Source organism: Oncorhynchus keta, chromosome 31 (assembly GCF_023373465.1).
Source record: "Oncorhynchus keta strain PuntledgeMale-10-30-2019 chromosome 31, Oket_V2, whole genome shotgun sequence".
NCBI lineage: Eukaryota > Metazoa > Chordata > Actinopteri > Salmoniformes > Salmonidae > Oncorhynchus > Oncorhynchus keta.
In genome coordinates, this window is record NC_068451.1 from 22,630,574 (window position 1) to 22,638,670 (window position 8,097).

The following is an 8,097-nucleotide window of genomic DNA, read 5'->3' on the forward strand; positions in this document are numbered from 1 at the left end:
AATGTAAATGTAATGTGGATGTGTTTTCACCAGACTCTTGCAAAACATGCAAGGATACTGTGGTCATATAATATGTACTGTTAAAATCATAATAAATACACAGTAATCAGACACATTGTCACCCACAACTTATGTTGGTCAACCTCATATCAGAGTGATAACAACATTAGTACAGTACATGCTTTCTGTAATTGTTATTCTGTCTTATATATGGAAGCTATTGAGGTTAGGTTGCTCTTTACATCTGTGTGTTTGACCTACAGTATATTCTATAGATTACTGGTTGGCAGTCTATTTGTTCTCTTTTACTTGTCTTTCTCTCCTCTGTGGTTCTCTGAGCAGTCCATTTACACATAATGGTGCAACTCTCTATCTTTCTCTCCTCTGTGGTTCTCTGAGCAGTCCATTTACACATAATGGTGCAACTCTCTATCTTTCTCTCCTCTGTGGTTCTCTGGGCAGTCCATTTACACATAATGGTGCAACTCTCTATCTTTCTCTCCTCTGTGGTTCTCTGGGCAGTCCATTTACACATAATGGTGCAACTCACTCTTTCTCTCCTCCTCCTCTCTCTACCTCCAGTGATGACCACTCTCAGAAGAAGCCCATCTACACAGCCAGTGTTGAGTCTTTGGCCTCTACCGGTGGAGACAAACAACCACTGGTGTGACCGCGCCGAGAGATGGAGAGGAGAAGTAGAGGAACAAATGGAGAAAGATGGTAAAGGGGGCAAGGGAGTGAGGAATAGGAAGGAGGGAAGATATCGAGGTGGGAGGAGAGGTGCCTGGGTAATGGATGCAGAGTTGCAGTGAGCCAGGATGCAGAGTAAAATCGAAGCTATTATCAAAGGCTGGCTGCGTCTAAGAGGAGGAAGACAAATGATTGTTTTACTGGGGTGGTTTGCTTCCAGCGGGGTTGGCTGAAGTGTTCTTGAACAAAAGGTGTGCAATTTTCTCTTTATTGATCTCGCAACCTGCAAAATTGACATTCACTTTCTTATCTGAGGCAAGGCGAGGGGGAGGAGTCTTTTGTACTGTGTGAACCCTGAGCAGCTGCAGACCGGTTTCAGGAGGTTACCTTGAGATAAACTGCTCACCACCACCACTTTGCAGCCTTGGGCTCACAAAACGGAATGCCTCTTACGTTGCAAATATAATGTGATGCTGTATCACAAATGTGCCTTTTCCCCTCAATGCTTTTACGTGGTGTAGAATATTGGTGTGGATTTTTTTTCTCAAGGAAATGTATAACCTTGTGTAGCGTACTAGTGGTGACGCACTTCAAAGTATACAGACAAGATGTACACTTGTAGATTATTTCTACAAGTATCAAGTATATTTCTAGTATCTCTATATTCCAATGACAACTGAAGCACTTTCAAACATTACCCTCAGAGCTGTATTTCCTGCACGTTTAATATTCATGATATAAAGTTCCTTTGAGACATTCTAATAGTAATTCCCCAGTGTCTTTTATCATTGATTTAAATGTAGGACATATCGAGAGTGGGAGGAGTATTGACAATGCTGTGAAAGATGGATGCTGGTACAAGCTTGAACACATACAGTAAATCCAATGGCCTCTTGACCTCACCCTCTCTATAACCTCAGTTCCCTCCACTTCCTATCCATTCTGCAAGGCCTTCCTCTACTGCTGACCTTTACTGCACCTCACACACGCCATCTAACCACGGAGAGAGAGCCTGCATACGATATGCCCAGTCAATAACAGAAGACCGACAGACAACCTTGAGGCATCTACCCATTGTTTTAAGTGAGGCTATGTATGTGGTTACACATGGTTCATTCCCCACTGCATCCTACAGCACCATTAATAACTCTCCCTCTCCCAGCCAGGCTACAACTTCATTATTTCATTTTCTCCTCTGTTGCCTTTCTAACCTTAACGTATTTGCTTCACCGCTTATCACTATAGCGGCTCTTCTCATAACTATTTATTTCATTACGCCTGGACTGTCTGATGTTTTACTATGTGTGCCTGGTTGAAGGTAGGCTGCCGTTAATAACGGGAAGGAGATGCTGTGGTTTAATGATGACACTCTGTTAAAAGGAACCGTCCACGCGCTACAGAGCACAGCGAGGATAATGTTATTAAACTGATTATTCAAGTCTCTGGCCACCGTCTGGCTTGTTTACAGGCCATTTGTGTGTCCTAGCTGCTAGGTGGAAAGGCTGAGGTCAAAACGGTGGAGCCAAAAGTCCATAAAACAGTCATGCTTCATCAAAATACCATTTGGAAATTTGAAGCGCTCTTCATTTGAAATGCCAGTGAACAGCGTTTTATTTTGGCCTTTGAGGCATTTATGGGTCAAAAGCATCCGCCTTCATGGATGTTGCTGGTTCAACAGGATGGCCAAGGACTACTAGACGACAGTGAGGTCAGTCGCATGAGGGTTTTCTGCCTTCATGGATGTTGCTGGTTCAACAGGATGGCCAAGGACTACTAGACGACAGTGAGGTCAGTCGCATGAGGGTTTTCTGCCTTCATGGATGTTGCTGGTTCAACAGGATGGCCAAGGACTACTAGACGACAGTGAGGTCAGTCGCATGAGGGTTTTCTGCCTTCATGGATGTTGCTGGTTCAACAGGATGGCCAAGGACTACTAGACGACAGTGAGGTCAGTCGCATGAGGGTTTTCTGCCTTCATGGATGTTGCTGGTTCAACAGGATGGCCAAGGACTACTAGACGACAGTGAGGTCAGTCGCATGAGGGTTTTCTGCCTTCATGGATGTTGCTGGTTCAACAGGATGGCCAAGGACTACTAGACGACAGTGAGGTCAGTCGCATGAGGGGTTTTCTGCCTTCATGGATGTTGCTGGTTCAACAGGATGGCCAAGGACTACTAGACGACAGTGAGGTCAGTCGCATGAGGGTTTTCTGCCTTCATGGATGTTGCTGGTTCAACAGGATGGCCAAGGACTACTAGGACAGTGAGGTCAGTATGAGGGTTTTCTGCCTTCATGGATGTTGCTGGTTCAACAGGATGGCCAGGACTACTAGTGAGGTCAGTCGCATGAGGGTTTTCTGCCTTCATGGATGTTGCTGGTTCAACAGGATGGCCAAGGACTACTAGACGACAGTGAGGTCAGTCGCATGAGGGTTTTCTGCCTTCATGGATGTTGCTGGTTCAACAGGATGGCCAAGGACTACTAGACGACAGTGAGGTCAGTCGCATGAGGGTTTTCTGCCTTCATGGATGTTGCTGGTTCAACAGGATGGCCAAGGACTACTAGACGACAGTGAGGTCAGTCGCATGAGGGTTTTCTGCCTTCATGGATGTTGCTGGTTCAACAGGATGGCCAAGGACTACTAGACGACAGTGAGGTCAGTCGCATGAGGGTTTTCTGCCTTCATGGATGTTGCTGGTTCAACAGGATGGCCAAGGACTACTAGACGACAGTGAGGTCAGTCGCATGAGGGTTTTCTGCCTTCATGGATGTTGCTGGTTCAACAGGATGGCCAGGACTACTAGTGAGGTCAGTCGCATGAGGGTTTTCTGCCTTCATGGATGTTGCTGGTTCAACAGGATGGCCAAGGACTACTAGGCGACAGTGAGGTCAGTCGCATGAGGGTTTTCTGCCTTCATGGATGTTGCTGGTTCAACAGGATGGCCAAGGACTACTAGACGACAGTGAGGTCAGTCGCATGAGGGTTTTCTGCCTTCATGGATGTTGCTGGTTCAACAGGATGGCCAAGGACTACTAGACGACAGTGAGGTCAGTCGCATGAGGGTTTTCTGCCTTCATGGATGTTGCTGGTTCAACAGGATGGCCAAGGACTACTAGACGACAGTGAGGTCAGTCGCATGAGGGTTTTCTGCCTTCATGGATGTTGCTGGTTCAACAGGATGGCCAAGGACTACTAGACGACAGTGAGGTCAGTCGCATGAGGGTTTTCTGCCTTCATGGATGTTGCTGGTTCAACAGGATGGCCAAGGACTACTAGACGACAGTGAGGTCAGTCGCATGAGGGTTTTCTGCCTTCATGGATGTTGCTGGTTCAACAGGATGGCCAAGGACTTCAACAGGATGGGGTTTTCTGCCTTCATGGATGTTGCTGGTTCAACAGGATGGCCAAGGACTACTAGACGACAGTGAGGTCAGTCGCATGAGGGTTTTCTGCCTTCATGGATGTTGCTGGTTCAACAGGATGGCCAAGGACTACTAGACGACAGTGAGGTCAGTCGCATGAGGGTTTTCTGCCTTCATGGATGTTGCTGGTTCAACAGGATGGCCAAGGACTACTAGACGACAGTGAGGTCAGTCGCATGAGGGTTTTCTGCCTTCATGGATGTTGCTGGTTCAACAGGATGGCCAAGGACTACTAGACGACAGTGAGGTCAGTCGCATGAGGGTTTTCTGCCTTCATGGATGTTGCTGGTTCAACAGGATGGCCAAGGACTACTAGACGACAGTGAGGTCAGTCGCATGAGGGTTTTCTGCCTTCATGGATGTTGCTGGTTCAACAGGATGGCCAAGGACTACTAGACGACAGTGAGGTCAGTCGCATGAGGGTTTTCTGCCTTCATGGATGTTGCTGGTTCAACAGGATGGCCAAGGACTACTAGACGACAGTGAGGTCAGTCGCATGAGGGTTTTCTGCCTTCATGGATGTTGCTGGTTCAACAGGATGGCCAAGGACTACTAGACGACAGTGAGGTCAGTCGCATGAGGGTTTTCTGCCTTCATGGATGTTGCTGGTTCAACAGGATGGCCAAGGACTACTAGACGACAGTGAGGTCAGTCGCATGAGGGTTTTCTGCCTTCATGGATGTTGCTGGTTCAACAGGATGGCCAAGGACTACTAGACGACAGTGAGGTCAGTCGCATGAGGGTTTTCTGCCTTCATGGATGTTGCTGGTTCAACAGGATGGCCAAGGACTACTAGACGACAGTGAGGTCAGTCGCATGAGGGTTTTCTGCCTTCATGGATGTTGCTGGTTCAACAGGATGGCCAAGGACTACTAGACGACAGTGAGGTCAGTCGCATGAGGGTTTTCTGCCTCCATGGTTGTGTTTGGATAGCTCTGGCCCCTAGGCACTGACCTAGAATCAGATTTCCCTTCTAATGTCACCAGGTAAAGTTGAGGGCTGCCCTTAGACACTGGCATATGGTCTGGCTTCTGACCTCATGTCAGGAGCTAAAGGTCATAGGATTGGAGTAGGCTTACAAAAAGATGACCAGCTACAATTTTACCTTAGATATCATATTGGAATAATTATTAGGAATCATTATTATTATCCTGCACCAAGTATTTATCATTGCTGATTTTGTTTCCTAAGAATATCCATTCACAATATAGTGATAAGTATACCCATAACCACACACATTGGTTATTACATTAAGTCTATAGCTGATGCTACTTGACCTGCAGTCAATGATAAACTATGCTGTGAACTGGAGTGCAACATGTTTCAGCAAGACAGCAGTATACCTGTCTACAGAAGCCTGTCTCAGTGGACATCTCCAGCATGTATAGTTCTCTTGAATAATATAGCAACTAGGACCCGCTCAAAGACATTTTTAGAACACGTGGTCTCTATTCTGTTGAATTGCTATAGACTGGCACATTCGTGTACGTCACTTGGTTTTGTATGTTTCCTTGTATATAAAAACATGTATGGACTGAAATAAAATATAAGTTTTCTCTGGAGAGGCAGGTGTTCCCACATCATTACTCTCCAACAATGCCCCATCTGATGCGGGGGAGCCGCTGCTGACACCCGCCAACTCGGGAACAAACACTCCGAGAGAAAGTGACAGGGGAAAATGAAACGGAACGCGAAATGCGGGGGGCGGATATTATCCTAGCCAAAACAACATGATGAAAGCGAACATATCTCGGCGTGGGACAAGTAGAAATCAAAAGACAGAAGGAACGGAAGGGTGGTTGAGCGGGAGAAGTACAGAAGGGTAAATCAGTAGCCTACAATCATGTCAGGCTACCCACGGGGCAGAAGAATTTATACAGATGGGCCTGTTATGGAGACTGACACAGGCCACTTTTCATGTCGCAATTTTAGAGGAACATTCAGGCTTAGGGCTACAACATTTCCATGTGCCCTGCTTCAAATATATTATAATTTTCAGACTGAATTAATTAATTAACAAACACATGTTAATTACAGGCTCATGTTACGAGCTGTTCTGACATGCTATGCACTTTGCTCATCCAAAGGTGTCGCCAAACACTTACTTTGAAACATATTCATTCACGTATAATAAAATATTCACTGAGGTATATTCAAAAGAAAATACAATTTTCATAATAAGCCCGTTTGGTGCCACGCTCTGACTAGAAAACACTATTTGGAGTGCAGTGCAACCACAGCATGACGGTAAGAGTCTTCGTTGCGTCTTATTCAGACGTTATGTGCGCCCCGAGCTCTGTCAAGAACAAGGGTTTGGAACCGCTGGAGAGTTTTGTTGGTTTCATTCCATTACCGCTATTCCAAGCGGTAATTTGATCAAATATAGCTTTATTTAGGCTAGTGCTCTGCTCTACACTCCACTGATGATTTCACTTTACATTTAGAACACAAACAAACACAAGTTTTTTGTTTACTCCTAGGCTACTCCAATATCAAACTAGGTCTAATAAATTCCTTTGATGACAATAAGTTCTAAAGCCTCCATGTATATGGCCATTATAGCACATTTTAATATTCAGCCTATTATGTTTTAAATCTTACAATAACATACTGTATATAGACTACCGTTCAAAAGTTTGTGGTCACTTAGAAATGTCTTTGTTCATCAAATCAAATTGTATTTGTCATATACACATGGTTAGCAGATGTTAATGCGAGTGTAGCGAAATGCTTGTGCTTCTAGTTCGGACCATGCAGTAATATCTAACAAGTAATCTAACCTAACAATTTCACAAAAACTACCTTATACATACAAGTGTAAAGGAATGAATAAGAATATATGTACTTAAAAATATATGAATGAGCGATGGCCGAACGGCATAGGCAAGATGCAGTAGATGGTATAGAGTACAGTATAAACATTTGAGATGAGTAATGTAGGGTATGTAAACATTATATAAATTGGCATTGTTTAAAGTGGCGAGTGATACATTTATTACATACATTTTTCATTATTAAAGTGGCTAGAGATGAGTCAGTATATTGGCAGCAGCCACTCAATGTTGGTGATGGCTGTTTAACAGTCTGAAGGCCTTGAGATAGAAGCTGTTTTTCAGTCTCTCGGTCCCCGCTTTGATGCATCTGTACTGACCTCGCCTTCTGGATGATAGCGGGGTATCATGACTCGGGTGGTTGTTGTCCTTGATGATCTTTTTGGCCTTCCTGTGACATCGGATGGTGTAGGTGTCCTGGAGGGCAGGTAGTTTGCCCCTGGTGATGCGTTGTGCAGACCTCACTACCCTCTGGAGAGCCTTACGGTTGTGGGCGGAGCAGTTGACGTAGCAAGCGGTGATACAGCCCGACAGGATGCTCTCGATTGTGCATCTGTAAAAGTTTGTGAGTGTTTTTGGTGAGAAGCCAAATTTGTTCAGCCTCCTGAGGTTGAAGAGACGCTGCTGCACCTTCTTCACCACACTGTCTGTGTGGGTGGACCAATTCAGTTTGTCCGTGATGTGTACGCCAAGGAACTTACAACTTTCCACCTTCTCCACTACTGTCCCATCGATGTGGATAGGGGGGTGCTCCCTCTGCTGTTTCCTGAAGTCCACAATCATCTCCTTTGTTTTGTTGACGTTGAGTGTGAGGTTATTTTCCTGACAGCACACTCCGAGGGCCGTCACCTCCTCCATGTAGGCCATCTCGTCGTTGTTGGTAATCAAGCCTACCACTGTAGTGTCGTCTGCAAACTTGATGATTGAGTTGGAGGCGTGCATGGCCACACAGTCATGGGTGAACAGGGAGTACAGGAGAGGGCTGAGAACACACCCTTGTGGGGCCCCTGTGTTGAGGATCAGCGGGGTGGAGATGTTGTTACCTACCCTCACCACCTGGGGGCAGCCCGTCAGGAAGTCTAGGACCCAGTTGCACAGGGCGGGGTCGAGACCCAGGGTCTCGAGCTTAATGACGAGTTTGGAGGGTACTATG

General features: G+C 45.8%; 1 long non-coding RNA gene across 1 annotated transcript; it reads left to right on the forward strand.

Moving 5' to 3' along the window:
* Positions 1-303: 303 nt before the first annotated feature.
* On the forward strand, positions 304-5,675 carry LOC127914329 (uncharacterized). The gene is made up of 4 exons (XR_008088035.1): positions 304-2,798; positions 3,027-3,426; positions 3,579-3,978; positions 4,121-5,675. It is a non-coding gene; the product is annotated as an uncharacterized LOC127914329 (long non-coding RNA).
* The last annotated feature ends 2,422 nt before the right edge of the window (positions 5,676-8,097 follow it).